The sequence below is a fragment of the Talpa occidentalis genome, unplaced genomic scaffold, assembly GCF_014898055.3.
Source record: "Talpa occidentalis isolate TD23 unplaced genomic scaffold, MPIMG_talOcc4v2.1 talOcc4.6, whole genome shotgun sequence".
Taxonomy (NCBI): domain Eukaryota; kingdom Metazoa; phylum Chordata; class Mammalia; order Eulipotyphla; family Talpidae; genus Talpa; species Talpa occidentalis.
In genome coordinates, this window is record NW_023604972.1 from 86144968 (window position 1) to 86170792 (window position 25825).

General features: G+C 37.8%; 1 protein-coding gene across 1 annotated transcript in view; it reads left to right on the plus strand.

Annotated features, from left to right (window-relative positions):
- Positions 1-25825, plus strand: part of PIK3R1 (phosphoinositide-3-kinase regulatory subunit 1) — a 470555-nt gene that overhangs the window by 130072 nt on the left and 314658 nt on the right. The window contains exon 3 of the mRNA XM_054688102.1: positions 7860-8015. The gene's annotated coding sequence lies outside the window, so the exon portion shown is untranslated. The remainder of the gene's footprint in view (positions 1-7859; positions 8016-25825) is intronic.

Below are 25825 nucleotides of genomic sequence, written 5' to 3' on the forward strand. Positions count from 1 at the left end.
ACCAAAGGACCTATGGAAAGGAAGATAACTTGGGCCTGTCATCTCAAATTACAGGGAGCAGAAACAAAAGTCAAATCAAATGTTACTGTTTCCTTGCCAGTGCTGAGTACAAATGAGCCTATGGAAAGCTTGAATTCTCAGTAACCTAAAAAAGAAAATGCAGGCAAAATAGGATCCCGTCAGAATGATACCGTTTTTTCAAAGTAGAACATGTGGTTTAAGGGGCAGGTTTTGAGCAAAATCAGAGGGAGACCTTGGGCATCTTTGTTAAAATTCCCAGTAGACAGAGAAATCTTGTTCTAGACAGATTGATAGCTTTTGGCTTTACATGTTTGGAAAAGTCCAGATTTTACCAGTTCCAGAGCAGAAGAATGATTTAATGACCAGACTGACAAGGGAATGTAGAAGTTTGTCTTACACTGATTCATCTCTTACCCACTGGGGACTTTGGACAATTTTCTAAATCTTTTTAGGCCTGTGTTTGTTCATTTTTTCCTGGCACATTGCTTGCAGTGGCATAAAAGGGGGAAAGCAGAGGGTGAGGGGTTAGGAGTCCTGAGATTTTTTTCCCCTGTTTCTCTCTTGTTAGGTGAGTTAGTGACTGATACCTTCTGAGGCTCCATTTCATCAAATGAAGGATCTGAAGACACAACATATATGCTGCTTTGGTTCTACAGCCTGATACTTTGATTTATTAACTCTTACCCTAATTGCTAAATTGCTGACATTTTATCCTCTTTGATAGAGACAATTATAGGGAGTTTTCTTCTCCTCCAGCAATATAACCCAAAATCTTCTGCCTGTCTCCTCAGGGACTATTTCTGTATGTGTTAGTAATATTCATTGGTCTTCTTTGTGTTTTATAGAGTTGTAGCAGAGAGAGAGAGAGATACACTAAAGACAGGTAGAATGAAAGCCTGATTAATCCTGAGAGGGGAGAAGCACCCAGGGCTTCCACCACCTTTTTTGTCAGTCCAGCCTCTGATGCCTCAGAAAGCTCTCTGGAGAGGGGAGGGACAGAGCATGGGTGGTGAGCCTTCAGGAGGGCCAAATAGGCCCTTGCCTGACTTGGCCACACCTCAGGACAAAGCCCTTACTCCAGCCCACACCTCTATTTTCAGCTGAGTACCTTCCTCAGCTAAAGAAAAGGGTTGCATGTATTGGGTGAGCTCCTTCCCAGCACCATGATAAATTCTGAGATGATTACATTTCGAAAGGCCATCCTTGCTCTGAATGATTCTGACTACATTTAGTATTTATGTGGTTTGTTTTTATTCCTCCCTTTACTATGTTACAATGAACACTCTCCTTTTGGAAGTCCATCCTAGAGGTGTCCTATTTCATTTAAAAATGGTCAGCTTGGTGTTATAATCTTTATTCTTTGTAGCAGAGCTATTAACATCCCATTTGGTTCAAAGGCCCCCTCTTCCATCAGTACACTGTATATTTGCACCTATTACGTATTCTGTCTTTTCACAGGTCACATGTATACAGAGAGTCCCCAGATGTGGCTATCAGGGCATCCCTTTTTAAAATTGATCATTCTCAACAGTCTCTTTAACTAGACACTCATTCCCCTTTTGTATGATTCTTTACCCCCAATGCCACCAGAATCTTGTCAAGCAATTCAGCCACTCATCCTCCTTGAAATGGTTTCCCACAGCCCTCTGTTTTTCCCTTACTGCCCCATGAGTGTGGTGGCAGAGCACTAGTGGGCTCTCCTTGAAGCTGCAGGTCCTTCATCCCTGGTGACTTCCTGCAGCTGAAGACTTCGGCTATCACTTTGGGTATAGGTCAAGGCCTCCTACCACCCTGGATCCTCACTCGAGAACAATTTTGTTCTGCTTGAAACTCTAATTTTGGTTTCTTTCCCTGCTGTTTGAGACAGACAAGTCAAGGTGTGTCACAGCCAGTGAAAGGACAGCAGAGTATAATGGCAGTGGTATAGACTAACCTCTCTGTCACAATATGCAAAGCTCTGTTGTCTCAAAACAATATTAAACTTAGTAGGTTGGTTCTAAATACCATTGTGTACCTACCTTCCTGAAACTGCGAGAGATTAGATTTCTTTGCTAAGTGTCCATCAGAGGGCAGAAGCTGGGTAATTCCTTCATTTCTTCAAACCCTTCCCTCTGTGAAATCTTTCTGCAGATTTATAACTTATCTTAAAGTTTATGAACATTTTGTATCCTATTCCTTGCTATATTTAAATTTGAAAATCTGTTAGATTATTTATATGCATAAAAATAGTCACTTCCAAATGTGAGTCACATTCTGGGCTCCCAATGGATCATATATGCTATTGTGTATAGTTGGCACTACATAGACCCAGATTTAGAACCACAGTACAATACTGTGGATTAAAATAGACTTTATAGAGAGGCCTAAAATCTAATAATTTTCATTCAATAGTATTTCCACAGAGATATTTTATTACAAATGGCCATCTTCAACATTTATTCTTTCCATAAACATTTGTTGAAAAGGCAAAGGAAGTCCATTTTTATTGAGGGTCAAGAATGCGCTGTATGCTTTAAATATTTTATTTCAGAACTTCAAAGTAACATTATGAGATATTCATTTATACTCATATGAGATATGTAGACACATATATCCAGCATTTTACAAATAAGAACACTGGAATATGGAGTGGGGATGCCAAGTCTTCAGTGGGGCGGTGGTCACAAAAACAAAGCCAGCAAAAAGTAGCTGTAGAGCCAGATCCTCAAAGAAGAGGGAACCGAACTGTTAGAATGAATGTTGTTTCCTCAATGAGGGGAGGCCTAATACAAGGTAATGGTTCGTTTTGTGTGGTGACTTGAGTGAATCACAGGATGCCCAGATGTCGGATTAATCATAATTTCTGGTCATGTCTGTGAAGGTGTTTCCAGAAGACATTAACATTTAAATCAGTAGACTGAGTGGAATACACTGACCTCCCTGTGGGGGGCATCACACATTCCATTGGGGCCTGATAAAGGTGGGGGGAGGGAGACTCACCCCTTCCTGCCTGCTTGAGCTGGAATTATCAGTTTTCTCCTATCTCTGATCTGGAATTTACAACATTGCAACTCTGGTTCTCAGGCCTCTACACTCACACTGAAGTTATACCACTGACTTTCTTCTGTCTCTAGATTGCTGATGGTGGATTATGGGATTTATCAGTCTCCATAATGGTATGAACCAATTCCTTATCAATAATAAGTATCCTATTGGTTCTGTGACTCTGCAGAACCTTGATACCATAGTTAAAAAAATGTTCCCAATCAAAAAGTAAAGGTTCAATAAACTGAAAACAGTTCTGAAAAGTCGGAGAAAATATAGAAAATATAAACAGACATATTTGGAGTAAGTAAAGAATAAGTGAGAGTAAAATAAAAGTCTTACCTTTAAAATGTGCTCTTTTCAATTTTTTATTACATGTGTCACTTTAAAGTAATGGAAAAAATCCCACAGCATTCTTTTAAGATTCTTTATTCTTTAAGTGTATTATAAAATCAAAAACATTTTAATTTGACTTTTTTTTTTTTTTAATTTTATAGAGGCATGTTTATTTATTTATGTATTTATTTATTTGCTTGTTTTGTTTATACATGCACTGGGTACAGTCTGAAGCGCGGGAGGGCGAGAGAATTCACCAGAGCCAGAGCAGGGAGCAGAGCAGGCAGAAGGACCGAAGTACACTGCTGAGGGGAGCAGCGGGCCGCAGGAGGGGTCTGCGCGCCATGTGGGACCCTCCTCTGGTGGCCGGGGGGCAGCCGGGGATCGAACCGGTGCCGCAGAGGCTGCGGGCAGGTTCGCAAGCCAGCGCTCAACCGCTGCGCCACCGGGGAGGCCCTTAATTTGACTTTTAAAGAAACTTTTCCAACAAGGAAAAGGAAACTTAGTTTATAAAAAGAGCAAATTATTATTAAAAGGTATGAGTTGATTTTCAATTGCATTTATTAAACAACAACTGTCTTCCAGTGTATCCACATAATTTTTATTTCAGTCATTTCTCATGGATGGGAGGAGCACCAACATTTTGAAGCTTCCCTCTAATTGATGTCCCTGTGGACAAAAACTAACTCTGCACAGCATCTCTGAATCCTGAATTGTTTTAGTTCATCTATGAAATAAATGCAGATGTTTTAAAAATAGCTTTATTGGGGCATACTGTTTATACCATAAAATTCACTCAATGCACATGTGCAATCCAGTAATTCTTAGTAAATTTAGAGTGTGTGCTGACCTCACAATACAACTTTAAAAAGTTTTATCAACTCATCGAGTTCCCTCATGCCCATTTGCAGTCAATGCAGGTAACCACTGACTGCTTTCTCTATATAATATATTCACATTTTCTAGAAATTTCATTAAAGTGGAATAATGTAATATGTATTCTTTTGATTCTGGCTTATTTTAGTTATTAAATTTATTTTCTATGTCTTTGTTAATTTGGGGGCAGCATTTCTCTCCTCTGGTGTAGTTCCCATAGTTCTCCCACCACTAAAGCACAGTGCTCCATCACCACAGTCCCTTGTGTTCTTCCCTCCCGCTCCCCTGCTGAATGCTCAGATCTATGCTCAGCTTGTTTGTTTTGTCTGATTTTGGCTTATTCAACCTTAAATACTATTTTTCAGGTTTATTGATATAACGTGTATCCTTTGTTCAGTTTTTAATGATAAATAGTATGACATTGTTACCATATTTCTTAATTTGGATTGCTTCCAGTTTGATGCTACTGTAATTTAGCTCTGAGAAACATTTATGCACAAGATTTTGGATAGCTGTGTGTTGTTATTGCTCTTCGTTAAAGACTTAGGAGTAGAATTATTGGGTTATATGACATATATATTTAAAGTTTAAGAATCTGCCAAACTTACTGTAGCTACACCAGTGTATATTCCTACCAGAAATGCATTAAGGGTTCCAGTGATTCCACATCTCTCCAACACTTGATATTGTCACGTTATTTTTTTATTGTAGTTATTTAGTATGAATGCATTGGGTTCTAGTTGAGGTTTTAATTTGCATTTCTCTGCTGACTAATAATGTTGATCATATGTTCATATGTCTTCTTTGGTGAATGTCTTGCAGTCTTTTATATATTTTTACATCATTTTTCATTATTGCACAATGTATGCATTTTCATTTTGGTTATATTCCCCATACAATTCCCACCCCCCTTATTTTGACCCTAATCCCTCTTTGCCTACCCCTCGCCCCCATAGTGTGTTTCTGGTTTATAGTTACTTGTTGATTTTGATTTGCAATCTTTTAGCTTCCTTATAATGAAGTTATTTGTCTTCTAATAAGTATATTAAGAGTATTTCTGATTTTAGATTTTATGACATATGTGATTTACACATATTTTTCTAGTGTATGGTTGTCTCTTCATTTTATTAGTGATGTGGACTGAAAAGTTTTAACTTGAGAAAATCCATTGTAATGATTTTTTCCTTCATGTCCATATTCATGTTTTTGATGTCACATTAGTACCCAAGGTTACAAAGGTTTTTTTCACTTAAAAAATTTTTCCTTGTCAGTTTTTTCATTTATGTCCTTAGGAGAAACGTCTAGAGTCCAATTAACAAAACTACTTATACAGAAACTTTGCTTCCAATAATGGTGAAATATTGTTGGATGAGAAAACAAGACTAAAACATAAAAGATTGTGTAAAGCAAACATTTCAGGTACTGGAAAATGACCAAAGCTAAATAAGAGCTTGAAGTGTTTATTCCTGAAAAACTGCGATCACATTGGGTAAGAATGGCAATTAGTGGCCTTCTTTTCTGGGGGAATTTTGATCCCCTCTCACTTCAGCTTGGGTGTTGAAAACCTACAGTTTTACCAGCTGGAAGAGGCAGATTTAAGACAGGTGGTAGGGAGTTTGAAATTTAAGAAGGAGATCTGGAAGTTAGATGGAGGCAGAGAAGGCCTAAGTAGGAAATTAACAATTAAGTCTCCATACATTCTTAGAGATTTTATGTACCTGTGTGTATGTACGTGGATGTGTGAATATATGTGTACGTACATATATTTGTGTATGTGTGTGTATATAATTTCATCCAATATATGTGGAAGAGCTCAGTGATTTCTAGAAAAGTGGAAAGTGCTGGGAGAATTTTGAAATTGTAACTTTTATTGCATTCCTTAACCCACATACAGTTTAGACAGCAAAAGGTAGAAAACTGTGTAGGCTTAACGTAGCAGAATATAACCTCTGCCCAAATTGACCCACTGCTGATCTTTACTGATGCAGAAAAGACCTTCATCAAACCCAGACCCTCCCTCTTCTTCCCCCAAATACTAAGAATTATCAGTGGCTGTATAACAAGATGGAAAGATTTTATGGTTTGAATTCAAGAAGTTCACTACTTATTGAAATTAAAAAGAAAAAAACCCAGAATAGCAAAATAGGTTATAGAATATATACTTCTTAACCACAATGTGCAATTTTCAATAGAAAATTATCAGATATGTAAAAAGTATATCGTTCTCTGGAGTGGGATGGGGAGAGGGAGAGAAATCAGTAGAACCTGACTATGTAGATCCAGAGGTTGAATATGGCAAAGACCTCAAAGCAATTGTTAAAATATATTCTGAGTTGAAGGAAAATATGCTAAGATTGAGTCAGTAAATAGGAAATAGAACCTATAGAAAGAAAAAATAAAGTGGACAATTCTAAACTAAAATGGCTTAAAAACAGATTTGATATGGCAGACAAAGAAGAGGGGAAGTTAGTTGTTATGGTTATCATTATGTGCCTACACATGAAGCTGTGTGTAATGTATATAATTTTTCCCCTTTGGGTTTTTTAATATGTAGCAATTTGACAATGATATGTCTAAGTTCAGCTTTTAGTGAGTTCTTTCTTTTTGAGGTTTGCTGAGCTTTTTAGATGTAAGCATTTCTTTACCAGGTTCATGGAGAAATTGTCTATAATTCCCCCCACCCCCGTATTTATTTCTGTCCCAATCTCTCCTTGTGGGATTCCACATGTAGTTCATTATACTACAAGTCACTAAAGTTTTGTTCATTTCTTATTCTCTGTGCTTTCCACTCATTATTTGGATAGTTTTTATTGCCCGGTCTTCATGTTCATTCATCTTTTCTCCAGTAGTTCTCAATCTGCTGTTACACTCATTCGGACATTTTTCTTTTTGGTTTTTATATTTCTTCATAAGTGCAGTCTATATTCAGTGCTTTTATATACTTTCTCTCTATTTGTTTTTGACCAAGATATTCCATCTGTATTATTCCACATTCATAATAGCTATTTAAAATTCTTGTCTGCCGATTTTCAACCTGTGTTATGTCTGAGTCTATTTCTAATTATTGTTTTTCCTTGTGAATATAATCACATTTTCCTGCTTTTATAAAAAAGTTTAGTAACTTTTTTACTGTAAGATGCTGGACTACCACTTAGAAACCTCCGTGTACACACATATACTCACACATACATCCCACTATCATGCACTCAGCTATATTTTTTTTTTGTATATGATGAACTATTCTTTTATTTCCCTTATTTTTTTCTTGAAATATTTTTTATTTAAATTTTATTTTTATATTCCCCATACAATTACAACCTCCTTATTTTGACCCCAATCCCTCCTTTCCCCACCTCTCACCCCCCATAGAGTGTCTCTGGTTCATAGTTGTTTGTTGATTTTGATATTTTCTTTCTTATAGTTATTCTTTTTCCTAGTCCCTTATTTAAGTTTTCTAGATTCCTGCTATTCCTGGCTTATTTCGCTGAGCATGATCCCTTCCAGCTCCATCCATGTTGCTGCAAATTGCATGTGTTTATCTTTTTTGAATGCTGGCACTCAGCTATATTTATGGATATGTCCATTCTTTATGTCTTGCCTAGATGAGTGGTAGAAGATGAAGGAGAATCTAACAAGGCAACCAGGTGAATCCTAAAAAGGCAGACTGACTGCTTACTTCAGCACTGCTGGAATTAATTACCACAGCTGCCAGTGGAAATCAAAGAAAACGAATGTGACATTTCTGGAGGTGGACAACGGTAAGTGTTTGTTGTTATTTTTTGAGATGTAAAATTGTTTATTGGGGGAAATGTTTAACCAGAGGGAAACTGTTGGAATGGGACACCAAACCTGTTACTCTTCTGTTGTTGGACATCAGGTTTTCAGGAGAATATTCACAGTGAGAAGGCATCTATCACAATGAGCTTGGTGAAGTTAGAGGGTAGGAGCAAGGAAATTTGCTGTGAAGAAAGTGGCCTTGTTGGCAAGCAGAAACCTCTGGAGTTCCAGGGGATATTGCTGCTTCCCCCCACGCCTCAAAGGCCTGCACCTCTCCTCTCCATTACTAGGCTGGAGAGTGGGGGATGGCCTCTGGTGTCCTCCAGGTGCAACTCTCCTACCTGCTTGTGAGTGGATATTGTGGACAGAGTCTAGATATTGTTGTTTTTCTTTAAAGATATTAAGCATTTTTCTGGCAAGCATCTAGTTTATTGGAAGATTCCACTGAGGTTTGTTTTTAAGGGTTTTTTAAGGCTGTTTAGAGTTGCCTTTACTTTAAGGTTTGAGTAAATTCTAAAGCATGGTTTTCTTGAGATCACAACTAAGCAGGATATTTAGTGAGATCTCTGTTTTCTGAATGTTTGAAATGTAAACATTTCCCAGGCTACTGTGACCTTTTGTGTCTCTGTTCAACGTATAGTCCCCCAATAATGTCTTTCTGGATCCATGCAAACTCAGCCTGTGCATGTCTGCCTTACACTCATCCAAAGATTCAGTTACCTCCCTGGCAGATTGTTTCCCTGAGAAGTTCCCTCGCTGCCAATATCTTGCCCCAGAAATTGCAGGCACCTTGTCTGCAACAAACTGTGATTTCTGTTTTTTCTGAAGCTGAATGAGATCATTGTTCTCAGTTTGGGTTCCACTTCCTTGTGTCACAGTTTGAAAAGGGCCTTCAGGCAAGAAGCCCAGGTAAACATTTAGGTCATCTTCTGTTTGTTTCCTTTCTCTCAACATTACAGCTCTGTGCCATATGTTAACCAATGCTTGAAAACTTTTGTTACATATATTCAGTTTTATATTTCTTTACAATTGCTGGGTAACATTGATACCCCTTATATACCCCATCTTGATTGGAATGCAAAGTTTTAAATGTGGGGTTCATTTTGTATGCTGTTTTATTTCCCGCAATGGAGCTTCATATATGTTCCCTCAATATTTATTCTCTTAGTTTTTCACAGTTCTCCTATTAAGACATTAGCACTTTACCAGTGATAAGGTTTTGAAACTTTATTTTTAGCTATTTTCTTTTTATTTTGTTTATTTGTCAGAAGATACGGTTTTAAAATTTTATGTAGTCAGATTTATCAATCCTTCCTTCTATGGTTTCTACTTGGAGTCATTTTAAATTCCTCTGTTTCTTAAAGTGTCTAAGTAACCTTTTAGACCTTTAAATACTTAATTTAGCTGGAATTTACATGGATATAGGGTATGAGGAAGGAATTTATTTTTGTGCATAGTGAGATAACTAACATTCTCATGCTCTGTGTGATCCAATCTATCCCTTCAATCACTGATTTTAAATGTCAGCTTTCCTGTATATTAATTTTTCTAAAATATTGATCTTTAGATTGGTCTATTTATCTATTTTCATACTAGTAAGCAATAAAAGGAGTTGCATATTAATATTTCTTCCACTATATTTTGCATTTGAATAACTATCTGCATATATTTTACAAAATTGAGCTTGTGCAGTTTATGTAATATTTTAGCCTTTGTTTCATTCTAGGAACTCATATTTTCAAAAAATTAAATTATTCACAAACATGAATTTAATATTCCATCAATATGTTTCATCCTTTGCCAATTCTTTAATGATGAACATTTAGTGAATATCCAATTTTTTACTATTAGAAAATAATGCTGCTGTGAATTTTTTTGTGTATACATCTTGGTATTCCTCCCCTTCAAATATTTGTTCTTGCAACATATATTCCAATTGCTTTCTAGAAGATATGTTCATTTTAAAATTTTGCCAGGAATTATGAATGTGGTTGAAGGGTTAGAATTGGGGAATTGAGTTAATTTTAAAAAATTATTTAAATATCAAATACATGACTTGTTTTGGGTCCATATATATCAGACACAGTTCTTACCTATGCCTGTGAACAATAAACTGTAAGTCTAAGTCTTATATGTAAGTAGACAGAGCTTTATGAAAATCTCCTTCCCAACATTTGGATTCTCAAGATAATGGAGCAAACAAACAATAACCAAATAAATAGCTTCTTGAAGTGTTACTCCTCCCAGAAATTATATTCATTACTTTACAACACTAAAGTGCTTTCTTAGAATATTCGTATCAGAATATTTTGCTTTGAAATAGATATATCTTATGCTATTGTGAAACATAGTATGTTTAAACATCTATGAGAGAAGACAGATGGCTAACAGGCACATGAAAAGATGTTCATGATGACTTATTAGGAAAATACAAATCAAAATCACAATAAGATACCTCCTCATTCCTGTCAGAATGACTGTTATCAAAAAGGCGAATAAAACACTTTGTCAAATATGTAGCAAAAAGTGACCCCTTTTGCACTGGTGGTGGGAATGTCATTGGTGCAGACACTGTGGAAAATGGTATGGGAATTTTTCCAAAAAATTAGCACTACAATTATTTTATGATCCAAGTATTCTACTTCTGACTATTTATGTGAAGATTAGGCAAAAACACTAATTTCAAAAGACATGTATCCCAATGCTTACCATAGCATAATTTATAATAGCCAAGATCTGAAAAGAAACTAAGTGTCCATGAATAGATGAATGCATAAGAAAGATGTGATATACATGAATACACACACACACACACACACACACAGTGGAATACTATTCAACTATAAAAAAAGATGAGCTCTGCCATTTGTGACAACATGAGTGGGCCTTGAGGGAATTATGCTAAATGAAATAAATCAGGAGAAACACAAATATTGTATGATTTCATTCATATGTAGAAGAAACAAAGCAAATGAACAAATAAAAACCAAAACAAATTTTTAGATTCAGTGACCAAATTGGAAGTTAATAGAGGGAAAGAGCTTGGGAGTGGATAAAATGGATGAAGAATGTCAGTTGTATGGTAATGAATGGAAACCAGACTTTTGGTGGTGATTATGAAGTAGAATATACAGATAATGAGCTATACTGCTGTATATCCATTTATATAATGCTGTAAACCACTGTTACATCAATATAAATGATGAGAGAAAAATAAAAATCTGCAGCTACAATATTAAAGTATACAATATTAAAATATACAAATATGTATGTTTTATATATCTTATATTTATAATAATAGTCTATGTATAATATATAATATGCAATATATAGTTATATGTTAAATATATAAAATAGATATTTTAGCAGCTTTCTTGAATATAATTTGCTTGCCATTCAATTGACCCACTTAAAGTATACAGTTCAGTAGTTTTTAGTATATTAATATACTAAAAGTTTTGCAACCCCTCACCACACTCTAATTCTAGAACATTCATTACCCCTTCCCCAAAAACCCATAGCCATGAGCAATCTCTCCTCATGGTTATCTACCCTGCCCCCTAGTCCTAGTCAAATGCTATTTTACTTTTTGTCTCTTTGACTATATCTTTTCTGGACACGTCAAATATAGTCATATAATATGTGGTCTATTTTAGTTTCCTTAGTATATTTTCAAGATTCATTTATATTGTAGCATGTATCAGAGAAGCATTTCTTTTGTTGTTAAATAATCTATGGTATAGATTTACAGTCTTTAATATATCCATTCATCAGTTGATGGACATTTGGGTTTTTTCTACCCTTTGCTTAGATGAACAGTGCTGCTCTGAACATTTTTAGGTGGTCATACATTCATTTCTCTTAGATACATATCTCAGGAAAGTTTTTGTGTTATGAGCTAATTCTTTGATTTGAGGAATTATCGCAATGTTTTTCAAAGCACCATTTTACATTCCCATTAGCTATATATGAGAGTTCTAATTTCTCCATAACCCACCAAAATCTGTTAATATCTGACGTTCTGATTCTAGTCATCTTGGTGGGTGTGAAGTAGCATCTTATTGTGGTTTTGATTTATATATTCCAAATGGCTAATTATGTTGAGAATCTTTTCATGTGCTTATTGAGCATTTGTTATATCTTCTTTGGTGAAATTTCTATTCAGATCCCTTACCTATTTCTAAGTTGGCTTATTTGACTTTGAATCATTGAGTTTTAATAATTCTATACATACTCTAAATGCAAGTCTCTTATCAGGTATGTGATTTGCAAATGCTTTCTTTCTGCACTCCATTTTTTACTCTTTTTTTTTTTTAAAGATTTATTTATTTGTACAAGCACTGGGCATAGTCAGAAGTGTGGGAGGGTGAGAGAATCCACCAGAGCCAGAGCGGGGAACAGAACAGGCAGACCGACGAAATACACTGCTGAGGGGAGTAGCGGGTGCGGCAGGAGAGGTCCGCATGCCATGTGGGACCCTCGCTGGCGGCCAGGTATTGAACCGGTGCTGTGGAGGCTGTAGGCAGCTTCGCAGCCCAGCGCTCAACCACTGCACCACCAGGGGAGGCCCTGCATTTTTTACTTTCTTAATAATGATATCTTTGGAGCACAGAAGTTTTTTTTATTATTATTATTTTTAAGATAATCCAATTTATCTCATTTTTGTTGTATGCTGATAGTGTCATACCTAAGAAGGGTTTGTATAACCCAAGTTTATGAAGATTTACTCCTGTTTATCCTTCTGTTTTTTCCTAGAAGAAGTCTAGTTTTAGTCTTTTGTATGTGGATGCCTAGTTGTCCCAGCACCATTTGTTGTAAAAACTATTCTTTCCTCTTGAACTGTCTTGACTCCTCAAACAGATATTTAAAGTCCTCAACTTTACTGATGAAAATTATTAGTTTTGCTTTGTTGACATCTTTTCTTTTGAAAGGTGGTATGTAGTAGATCTGAGAGAGGTTTTTATGGATATGTTGAAACTGCCTTTTCTACTACCAAGTGTCTCCCCGTGTATTCCGTCCAAAAACCTTGGCCTTACTGAATGGCTGCCATTGCTTCTATTCCATAATATTCTCGGTACTTCCACATGAATGCAGGACAATACCAAACAAAGTGTCATAAATTAACATTACCCTGGAGCAGCTTTTCTTAATTTTTCAAGAAAACACTTTTGGGGGGTAAGACTCTGTAAGAGTGGGAATTGCTATTATATAATGTGCAGTGTCAAGAACTGACATGAGTGAAAGGAGAAAGTAAGTACAAGAGAAAGTAAGTACAAAACCAAGAACAATTAATCCCTTACAACACCTAGGGTTCAAATCGATTCCATTTTTCACAGATGCAGCCACTTGCACGTTTAAGGTGATCTAATTATAAATTTGTTTTTAGAAAAGACTTATCAATCACAACCCTTCCCACTCCAGAGACGGGCAGTTATGCTGAAAGAAATCTGTTTGCAGTGCCAAACCACCTTCCTATAACCCGCACCCAAAATGCTCTTTCTAAGTCCTGAGTAGGCACTATTAGCACTCTCTTTTACTAGTCACCCTCCTAGCTCTTTGTATTACTGGTAAATGATTCCATTTTCACATGACTTGGGAAAAGAGCCAACAGGTAGTTCTTCCATGAGGCCAGTGCTTCTTGCCTTTCATTAAAGGCTCTGAATGTCCATTCAAAAAGTATTGATTAAATCCCAAATATTGGGTAACAATAATGTGTATCCCCTCACTCAAGGACTATACCATCTCCTTGATAAGGTAAAACTTGCACACCCCAAACAATTCTAAACTACAATAGAGTCAGATGTGAGCAAGGGCCATAATGAACTAGGAAATAGAGTCAATGAGAATTTTTGGGTTATGAGGTTGGTAAATGTTTCCATATTAATGTTGATGAGAACATGAAGGACAACAATATATCAAGGGCAAGTCAGAAGGAAAGTGGTGTTTGAGACCACTCAGATCTAAATTGGAGGAAGGAATTCTGTAGTTTCCTGGAAGAGCATTTCAGAGGATTATTTCCCTCTTGGGCCTATTTAATTGATTCTGAAAAATCATAACAGAACTGCAAAACGTATCTAGATTCCTGGAGTATATTCCTTTACATTTCAAAAAGCAGCTGAGGGAAATTAGAAATAGGATCGACCTTGAAGTTACACCTCCTGGGCTTGAATCCTTGTTCTTCCACAGAGTATCAACGTGACCAATATTTTAATATTGGGTTCTTATCCTGTCATCTATAAAATGTAAAAAAAAAAGTCCCTATCTCCACCTTGTCTACTAGCACCTGCTGTTTTTCTCCATCATCTCCAGTGGTGTCTGCCTGGCACCAGCCTGACCTCCATTGCCCCCTCCTTGGTGAGGGCTACAGCAGCGTGAGGATGCAGCTGTCCAAACTCACCAGCACCGTGAAAACCCTGCTTCTGCTATGGTTGCCTAGAGAGTATAGGCAGTGCAACCCCAGTGTATCATGGGATGACCTTTTAGCAGAGAAAGAACCAGCAGATCAGTCACCTAAGTCCCCTTCTAACAAGGAATTCTGCAAGACCCGGTGCTTACAACATCTGCAGAGATATGCTGTGTGCTTGAGTAACTACTGGGCTCGGGTGTGTGTGTGTGTAGTGGGAGCCAGTGCAACCATGTACTACTTTTTCTTCACTTTTGTCATTAGTCTTGCTTCTCTAGGATTGCACCCATAAAAGCAGTAGCATGTGAGCTCTGCTTTAGGTCTTATTTTCTAAGGGACCTGGGATGAAATACAAGTGTAACTGGCAAAATTCCATTCTTCAGCGGAGCTGTGGCAGATGGTTTGGTGGTGTCATCACATGTCCAGTGTTTGCAATGCAAACTGCAATACCTATGCAGAAGGGCCCCAGTGGACTCATCTAGAGGTATACTTGGACATTGTCCCTGATTATATAACCCACAAGCGTGTTTTTATGTCCCTCTTAGAGATGTACTTGCAGCTTAAAAATCCTGTCTTATATAGAAAAGTTGGAAAAATTACCAGCATTATTAGCAATCAAAACCTTCCTATTATGGAAGTGAAAGTATGTCTTTCCTTCTATTTTGTAATGATAGTGATGGTTGATGGCCAGCGCGTTTGTTTTTTAAAATGTCTTTATTTGGCAAAGTAAAAGTTGCCCTGATATCCTAAAACAAAACAAAACATGTTTATGAAATTCAAAACTCTTGGAACCACTGAATTTCCCCATTAGAGGACAGGATCATAGCTATCCATTCTGTGGCTTTTCTTTGACCCAGATACAAGACCCACTGAGGCTGCCCTTTTCCACAATTATGAAAAGAAGTAATTAATTGGGGGCTTAGGGACTAATGGTGAGCTGGGGAGGTGAACAGGTTTTTCTTGTTTGATGTTCATCTGGGATACAACAGGGAAATTACTCACTAGATTGAGATGCTGAAAAAAATTATGGACAACATTTCTCACACAACCACTATCTCTTTTCATATATTCCCTGTAGAAGTCACTGATATTGTAAAATATCAGTTAATCAGGTCACCTATGTCTTGTGTTACTAGGACAGTACATTTGCTGAGTCCATATCTTTCAGGACTCCTCTGCTGAATATGACTATAATTGTTTTCTTTAAAAAAAAAAAAAAAAGATTACTGGGAAACCAGAGGAAACAGACTTCTGGGTATAGAGAAGTGAAGAAGTAGGATTAAAATCTCCCTCAAAAAAAGCAGAAAACTGGACAGATTGTCAAAAAAGACAATAAGCTCAGTACTCTGAAAATTGATGAAAGCAAAGGCTAATAAAAAATTGAAAACTATTAAAAATAACAAAGTTCTGGCACAATGGAAAGCTGCAGCTTCCTTGACTGGAGCTGTACCCATTTACTGCATGGTTCCAGCTTACTTGGGGGATGGATATCAGGGCCAGGTAGCCCACTAAAGCCAACAGACTTTGTTGACTAACATGATTTAGAGCAGGTAGAGAAGATCTATACCTGGGAGTTTTATTCACAAAAGCACATCATCTTGCAGAGAACTAGAGAACATCCACAGCTCTGTTAGCCTAGGGTTGCAGTCTTACTTGGTGAGAATGGAGCGCCAGCTAGAAGTTTAGTGAAGAGATACTAGAGAAAGTTGTAGGTGGGATATGTATAAGCTCTTCATATATCCCATCTTCAGACATCTCTAACTACTGACATGCAAGGGACACAAGAGACATTCTGGAAGAAGCCAAAAGCTGAAGCCAACTTCACAAAAGCTTGAACTTTCAATGAACTTCCCAACCCACACAGAGATCCATCAGCAGAGGGATGTGCCCCAGGGATGGGTGTCTAATCACAACATCTCCCCATTGCTGACTGACCAATCTCAAGAGACACTATGCAGACTCAGGAGCAAACCTCACAGGTGAAAAAATTAAAATAACAACAATGAAATTCTGAACAGAAACATTGATACTACCATCATTGGAGAAACAGATTCCACAAATTAAATCCAGGTGAGCTAAAAAAGTTCCCCACAGGGAAAGTTGAAATCCAGATTTTCTGCAATATGTCATTGAAAATATCCAACTTTCAATAGCAACAAAAACCTGAATTATTAGAAGGAACAGGAAAATGTTGGTCTTAGAAAAAAACAGTCAGATGCTGGCGTTAGCAAAGTTGTCCAACAATTATTATAAACAAATTCAGGGAATTAAGGGACAATATAATGACAATGTATAAACTAATAAGGATGGCCAATGCTGAGTTCTGGATTTCTCTCTCTCTTTTTTTTATGATATATGATTTACATTGTTTTGCTTGCTGTTAGCATATGAAAATACTATTTTTTTTGCATCCTGACTATACTGAGCTCTTATTAATTTTAACAATATGTAGGCTATTTTGGATTTTATGGATAGAAAATCTTGTCATCTATGAATAAAAAGTTTTTGATTTTTATATCTCTTTTTTGGGCAGTTTTATTTATTTATTTATTTATTTATTTTTAGTTTAAATTTTATTTTTGTATTCCCCATACAATTACAACCCCCTTATTTTTACCCCATACCCTCCTTTCCCCACCCCTCGCCCCCCAATACCATTCTCCAATAAAAGGAAATAGGAATCCTTCGAGAAATGGTTGAAGTTGGGAATATACAGAATGAACCTGGAGTAACTTGCAGTGTGAGAGTGTTAGCAAGTAACTCTTTCATCCCCCATACAATTGAAAGGATTCTGACTTCTCATCCTCACCCCACACTGAGTATCTAAGAAGTCAGGAATTCAGCTGTTTTCTTCTTACCCACGTCTATAACTGCTTCCTCCTCCTCCACTGTTCCCATCTCCCTCTGAAGGAGGTTGTTCATTTTTGAGTTTTAGTTCATCGGGTCACTTTGCATGTCAGCTCTCTAGTAGGCTTAAAGTGATAATTATTTTGTTAATTTTCTGACTTTTTAGTGGAAACAACACTCTCTTAAGACTTTTCACTACATGCATAGAGATAAACTAATTCTCTCTCAATGGCGGAAGCTGTTCTCAAACTCTTGACAAAGTTATCTCCTAAAATTCCAGTCACATATTTTTTTGGCTGCAATCTTCTCCCCACTCATTTGCTTGGAATTTCCTGCTCCTTCTCCCAAACTTCAGTCACCTGTCACTATTTCTGAAATGTGTAACTCAGGGTTTCTCAACCTGACTAGTGATACCTGGGGCCAGAAAATTCTTTCTTGTGGAGTCTGTCCTGTGTCCTGTACGACGTTTATTACATCTCTACTCACTACTCACTAGGTGTTTTTGCACATCACTTGCTCTCTCTGGTCGTGTCAGCTAAAAATGTCTCCAGATTTCCCTCAAAGCAGAGAAGACTGGTGTACTTTGAACTTTCTCTGGCATCAGGGCAAGGGTTTCTCTTACTCTCATTTTACATGTATCTACCTTATATTTCTCTTGCTCGCTCACTTGCTCTCTCGCTTCTCATATGTTCTTTCTCTCTCTCTCTCTCTCTCTCTCTCTCTCTCTCACTCACACACACACACTTGTATCAGTTGAAAAGTAACTATTTAGAATCTTCTGATGCACTGAGGAAGGTGAATGTTAAGAGGTAAGGAGGTAGGAGAGAGTAGTTAGGTGTGATGATGTAAATAATTTGGAAAACCAAAAAAGAACTAAAGGTCTTTGTGTAAGAAAAGGAAAGGATACGGAGAAAGGGTGTGTGTGTCCAGTCATTCTGGAGAGAATGGGTTGAAGCGAGAAGATTGAGACAAATTGAAGAAAATACTGTTTCACAATTGAACTGGTAATTTGAGGAATTTAAAGAAGTCTACTCAGGGTTTTTGGTTGAGTTTTTGACATGTGTTATAAATGTTAACATTCTCCTCACTCTACCTGAAAAACATTTACCTTTGTGAAGTCACTCTTTAAGGTTGCAAGGGAAATGCCCTGTCCCGCCTTGAGGAAGCCAAGATGTTGATAACAGTTGTAGGGAGAGGAGGTGTTGTGGACCGTCAGATTCTTTCTTGTTTTTTTTGTATTGTCTTCTCTGCTGGAGGGCAGGGTGTATGCCTAGTACAGACAGTAACTGTGGCTCCTGGCTTACTCTCAATGTCTGTTCTTCCAGTATTGGGATGAGAATTCCCTTCTCTCCCAAGGGTGATGAAGTGACCAGTGAACACTCAGTCTCCCAGCTTATGGGAAAAAGTAATAGCCATGTCACAAGTGAATAGATCTGTGTATTTCTCATCCTCAGTTACTAAGTGAGGACTGTCAATTTTGGGCTATAAAGTAAGAATGGGAGGAGAAATCATAACATTTTATTGAGTATTTACTAACACCTTCTATCAAATCTTAAATGAAAAGATGCACCAAAAGTCAATTATTTTAGTGTCAGTTATCATTTCTAAGACACATTCAAATTTCACAAATGTTTAAATATGAAAGAAAATTAATATTAGAATCAGAAATGTGGTACATCATGCAATTTTCTGAGTAATTTGAATATATTAACTCACTTAATTTTCCCCACTACTCTATGAGGAAGCTTATTATAGTTTAGATGGCAGCAGGGCTACTAAGTTTGAATGCTTGGTTCAGTCTGAGTTATGATGTCCTTGGAAACCAAATTCTCCAGCTATGATTATGTAAGTTGGTGATTCTGATGGAATACTGTTTCTGCAAAGATATAAAGCAGAAGCTGATCAAATGGGTTTAATAATGAATGAGTTATGATGAATCTAAACACTGTGTTCTAGAAAGCTGAGTGGTGAAGAGTAAATAAGTGCATGTCTCATTCAAAATTATTCCTTGGTATTAATAGAACTCACAAATTGCAGAGCAGGAAATAGTTAAAACATTTTAAAGTGTTGAAAAGACCTTCTGTACCAGGACAGCAGTTTGAATGTGTGCCATACTGTTTGAATATGAAACAAGACCACTTTCCCTTTACGCTACAGCTGTGGACAGAAGGGGGTATTTCTGTGGGGATGGGGGATGGGGAAGGGGAAGCATAGAGAAAGAGTTTCTTGTTCCTGAGAGGACAGACATCTCAGCATGCTAGAGTTTTTTCCTTTTTTCCCCACCTCCACCCCTATCCCACAAAAGCCTGGGAACATCATGCAGAGAGGAGAGTCAACAAAGACAAAGAAAATTATGGAGACCCAAGAGGGAAAGCTGATGAGGGGAATGTGGCCATCTGAATGAGGAAACTGAACAGGGTGGTTACAGGTGTGGATTCTGGAGTGTAACAGCTTGCATTTGAAACCTGGCTCTATCAACTCACCAGCTGTGTGACTTGGGCTATTAGCTTCACCAAGCCTCAGCTTTCTCATCTATGAAATGTGGATGATAATGGTATCTACCTCATTAGGATTAATTTTAAGGATTGTTAACCTAAGTGGCACATAGTCAAGTGCAAGGTAAGCATTAACTATGGTGATGTTGAAACTTAAAAAATTAGTGTGTGTGTGTGTGTGTGTGTAATGTAATCATGTATATGTATGCACACACATATACATATCTAATAAATATATAAAATTCTGAGTATGTGACTGAGCAATGGTCCATATAATGGACTATTTTGATTGACTAGCAAGTTTATTGACATAAAACCAAGAAGCAAAGGCAAAGCCCCCTAGAAAAACATTCTCACCCTCTTACCTGTCAGAACACAGCGGTATGTCATGAATAGCAAGGGGCAGAATTACAACTGGTTCCCCCAGAAATTGCTTGTCAACTGCAGCCAGTATCTATTACTAGTAGGATTGTGTTACAAATACAGACATTATCTTCAGTTATGTACCTGCCATCATCACAGTTACTGGGAAGTGGTTTTCAACTTTGGCTGCACAATGGATTCATCAAGGGAACTTTTAAAAATGAACAGATTTCAAGATCCTACTATAGACCAATTGAATTTGAATCTGAACAATTCAGGCATCCATACTCTAATGGGCAGCCAGGACCATTTCCTTGGAGCAGTGGCTCACAGACTGTCGCATACTTCAGCATCTCAGGGGGTGAGTGTTAAAATACAGGGTGCTAGACACCACTCCCTTAGTATCTGACACAGTAGATCTGGGATAGGGTCCAAGTGTCAATACCCTCCTGACAAAGGCCATTGGAAAGTACCTGTAGTTAAACAAATTGGATTTATTCACTGCGGCACTAGAGCATACACTTTGGGGAACCATGGGTGTCTCAGTGAGAGGTTGTTAGTAAGATCTTGCTATATGACCTGGTCTTTGGTTGAGTTATTTGAGGGGAGATTGAAGCAACTGGGAGTTGACCCTAGATTAGATGCTGCCAGAAAAGGGGGCAAGGGATGTCTCAATAAATTTTATCTATGAGGAGGAGAGACTGCAAGAGGATAAGCTGTAATTGATAGAGAAGTAGCAACCACTCATTTTGATCAACAAAAAGGGTGTTTAGTAATTTGTGAGCTGCAAAATGACCTTGCTTATGTCTGTGTTTGGATAAAATTATGAAGTGGCCTCGTTTTGTCTCATTTTATCATAGTCTCAGAATAAAGTGGAATGGGGCTGCTGTTCTAGGAGATTATGTTCGATAGGAGAATAATCTAGGCTACCGTGAGAGTCAGACCAACTTTCAAATGTCAAGTACAGCCACCACCACCCCCACACCATACCTTTTATCCTTTCTCCTAAGTTCAAGGTGATGCAGATACTACTGGTTCTGAGACTCCCACACTTTGAGAACAATGTCTGTGAGGATGAGGAGATCTGAGACAAAAAAAACCACAAAAAACAGAAAACAAAAAACATGAAATATAACCTTGAAAAACAAAGGCACAGAGCTTCTAGGGGAAAACCAACCAAGAATAGCATAGCCTAGTGAATAATGTAGCTTGGAGAAACTGAGTCTGCTAGATATTCAATCAATACATCAACTTTAAGGATGTGTAAAGCCAAGAGCCACCTAGTTTTGCCCCTCCTCTTCAGTTCCCAGTTCCTTCTTTGACTAACTTCCAGCTCAGACTATTTGTGCCCACTGTTTTCTTGGCCTGGCCCACTATTCATTTGTTCTCAATCATTCTTCATGTGTCCTCTTAAAATATCTCTTCTTCAGAGAGTCCTGCCTAAGCCCCCCACACTGAATGTGCTTCCCTCTTTGTCATTCCCATGTCACCCTCTTCTTTTTATTCAGTATACCCACTGTGATTTATAATCAGATATTCACTCTGATGGTTGATCTAATTTTTCTTTCTTCCCCAGGAAACTGTGAGCTCCCTATGAGAAATCATGCCCAATTTGCAGACCATTGTCTCTTACTTCTAGAAAAGTACTGGTAGGGAAGGACCCATTTCTTTCCGCATCATTGAATCACAAGTAGTCGCTGTTTCCCCTTTTCTAGTCTAGTCCAGTGCACATTAAATCTTTTAGAAAACTATGCATTGTTTTGACTTGTCAATGACACTCTTCTCCAGTTTTCATTGCTTAGATTCCACCGACACTTCATCTTTTTCTTTGATTACTTCAGTGAAATTTATAATGTTTTATGGAACATACATGAGGGAAGACACTTAAGTTTCCCATCATAACAAATATGATTGTTATTAAGCTCTCCTTCTTCTGATTCAATCCGACTGTTACTCCATGAGTGGCCATTTAAGGAAGCAAGTGAAGATTAACTTTAAAGTGAAATTTTCCCTTTGGATATTTCATTTGTTTGAGACATTTCTTGGGTTTGTTGTTTCAATTAAGTGTTCTGACACACTTCCTTTAACCCTTCTTCTGCGGCTGGGTTTGCTATAGCAGCCTTCTTGGCTATGGAGCTGGGATGGGAGAAGGGATTTTGCCAAAAATGAGATCCAACAGAACCTTCAGAGTTTTAAATTTCAAGCCAAACTGGGTCCTGTTCAGATCTGGTTGAGCCAGCTCCTGGATTCCGAATGCAGATACTTCAAAATGCTTATAAAATGGTAACAGAAGACTCTGTGGACATCAAATAACACTCACTGAATGTCACTTTAATGGGTTAAGTGTAAATGGAACAGGAACATATGGGTTCCATTGTCCTAAAAATACACAAGGGTTTAAAATAAAGGCAAATAAAGAAGTTCCTTGGTGACATGTGTTTTGGGGTTTGCTGAACCAAAGACATTGGAAAGTTCTCCAAGACAATTATCAAGTCTAAAATACAGCTGGCTTCACCCACTCCCTCATGTGTGGTCAATGACTTTGGTATGCCTACTCTTCCTTTGCACTCTCAAAGTCATTTGCTCTTCTTCTAAGAAGTAGCCAAGCTCACTGTCATTAGTATATACAGATGTGAGCAAAGTCCCATGTTCCCTGAGCCTCAGGGAATATGTGTTCCCAAAGCAGAGGAAGAAGAGGCACTTCCTTTTCTCTCCACCCTGCCCACTCCTCCTTCCCTGGCCATATGTCTCTTCCAGAGTGTTGCCTCTACACTGTGCATGGCCCCAGCAGTGATCACTTGGTAATGGTGGAGCTGGGCTCCAGCATTGGCCAGCAAGCCTCACAATCTTGCCCTAGGTTGATTGTGATGATTCCTAAGGTCCTAGGAGCATGCAGACCCTAGAGTGGTCTTTATCTTTAGATCTTTGCAACCTAGTATACGTCTTGTTGCCATGCTAATCTCTCCCGCTGTGCCTCCTGCCTACAGGACCCATACTTAACAAATGTAAGAACAACTTTCTTTTATAATTATCCATTATATCCAAGACCTCTTGAGTGGGAGAAGTAGGAAAATGATAATTTTGCCTCTAACCCTGCTCTTTTTGTAAACTTTGTGTGTGAGCAGGGGCTGTATTTTTCTGTGATATTTAAGTAATATACTTTATCACAGAAAGGGAAAAAAAATAGGTGTGTTCCCTTTGTCTCAGACACCCTTTGATTTGGGCATATTATGAAAATCACTGGCCTCAAAAAGTTTCAGAAAAATCATAGTCACCTCTTTTGAAAGGGTAACATCGACCTTTTGGCTTTCCCTAGAGGCTTCCAGCACCTGCTTCCTCATAACTATGACTTCAGCTTCTTGCAGTTCAGCGAGCAACTCTACCCCATGTTGGAATAAGGAGCCAAGAAGTACTATACATGATGTGACTCCAAAGAAGTCTTTGGGCAGAGGAGCACCTGATTTACTTTCTTCCAGGGAAGCAACTCAAAACAAGCAAGGGGCCTTCCCTTACCTAAATGAAGTTACTGCCTAGAACCTGTCAATACCTTTGAAATGCCATGTGCAATTTGTTTTGCATCTGTGTGTGAGGCCACTCATCTCCTGTGAATGAAGTGACTTAGAGTCCTATGTTTTTTTCTGCTCTTGTCTTTATTCCTTCTCTTGAATTATTGTTTCCTAATGCTTTATGGCTTGTTTTAGAACTATATCAGAGATTTTCTTGGGTCAAGATAACAAAGTCAGGGTGTGGATTGAGAAAATAAAACAATGGTTCACATGAGCAAGAAGAGGTCAGTTATTAGGGGCAAATCAAGGATGGTCGTTTGGTACTAGAGTTCTGAGCAGCTAATGAAATGGCACTCATGCACTGTTCTTGTCATGAATGGCTATTAAAGGCATCAAGAAATTAGAGAATAGCAGAATAGGTTTTCCTCATTGTGTTCCCTGGAGCTTCCTTGTTCCAGCTTCAGTCCTCATTCAGCAAATAAAAAGAGGGACCTAAATAGTAGGAGTTAGAGAAAGACTTGACTCCGTCTATCTGACTTATTAGAGGAAAGAGTCCAGGACATTTTTCTCTTCACACATTAGGCTCGTAATCAGAAAAGTGGGGTGAGAGGTCCTGGTATGAAGACTCGCTACACAAAAATGTGTGTTCAGCAGCTCCTTCCATTCTGTCCCCAAACTGTCAAGCTTTCTAAACTCTAAAGATTTTGAGAACATTTGAATAACCTGCACTTCCTGGCTGTTTTCTCTCATTTACTGTTGTGTAGACTGCAACAACTCCTTTCCCCTTCCTCTCATTCTCTTGTTGTGTGTTTTGCCAATACCAAATTCAATTACTGCAAAAAAAAAAAAAAAAAAAAAAAACAAAAACCTGAAAATGAAATTCAATTTAACTAGGCAAATGGTTGGATTTAAGACTACAAAATAACAACTTTGTAGCTCAGTATACCAGCTAAGAAGGTCCTATGATGTTCTTTATTCCAATTCAAAGGATGACTAGACAAGATTCACCAGGAGACATACGGGAAATGCTCTTCTTGGTTGGCAGAAGGAAGGGACAATGACCTCATAAAATATTTCCATCACCATGTTTTATGACTCTTTGAGAACATTGGTTTTATCGGCTTTCAGCCCAGGATAATCTGTTGTTCCTTGTGGGGACACCATTTATATAGTCATGCTGCCCTGTGAAATGCTTGGTTCAGCTGGGCTACACGCATGAGGAAAGAAAAAGCTTGCTCATTTTCACAACAGACACAGTTACCTTCATGATGCTTTCTTTGCCTTGGCTCTAGTGGAATTGTTACTCTGTGATCATCAAAAATATAGGTGGAAGGATAGTCTCCTTCATTTGTTTTTCATTGCCACTTCTTCCCTTTCCCTCAACAAGAAATTGTAGTTTCACCAGCTGAAATCTACAAGAACCTTGAGTGTGTCTCTAGCACACTGCTATATTGCCCTGCATAGTTTATCATATCAACATGAACATGACAAAAATAAATTCTCCAATCAAGTAATGAAGTTACAAAGCTGAAATAGTACTACTTTACTGCTTTGTCTGATATACCTGCCATGTTACCTCATTAAGCTCTTTCTTAATTTAACCATTCATGACCATCATTCCTTCTTGTGTTAGCTACTTTTTTCATTTCTTATAATTCCTTTTATTTATCTTATTTTGCTGTAGCAAATGCCTAGGTTTGTCTGCCCTACCTAACTTCCTGTGCTTTTGGTTTCTGGGAACTGCTGCTTCTTTCCCAACACTTCTGACAATGAATTCAGCTGGTTCATGATCTCACTCCAACCTCAACCTATACGCACCCTTACACACTGTGAATTGATCCACAGTGGGCACCTAATGCAACCTGAGGCAATCAAAAACCATTATCATGTTGGTCTCCTAGACAAAGGTGATGTAATAGCATTGAAAACTGTTGGCTATTGAGTTTTGTGGAATGGAATAAAATTTTCTACCACAATATGAAAGAGAGATAGCTAGTCTGTGGTATAAAAACAAACAGTAGACCAACAAAAACATATATGAGATGAATACTGGAAAAAGGGTGTTTCCAATTTTCCCAAGGCCCCAACCTCTGATTGCAGCCCTTTTTGAGCCTAACTATGAGCCTACCCATAAATCCATTGAGTCAATCCTGTTTTATAATATTTTTTTCTTTTTA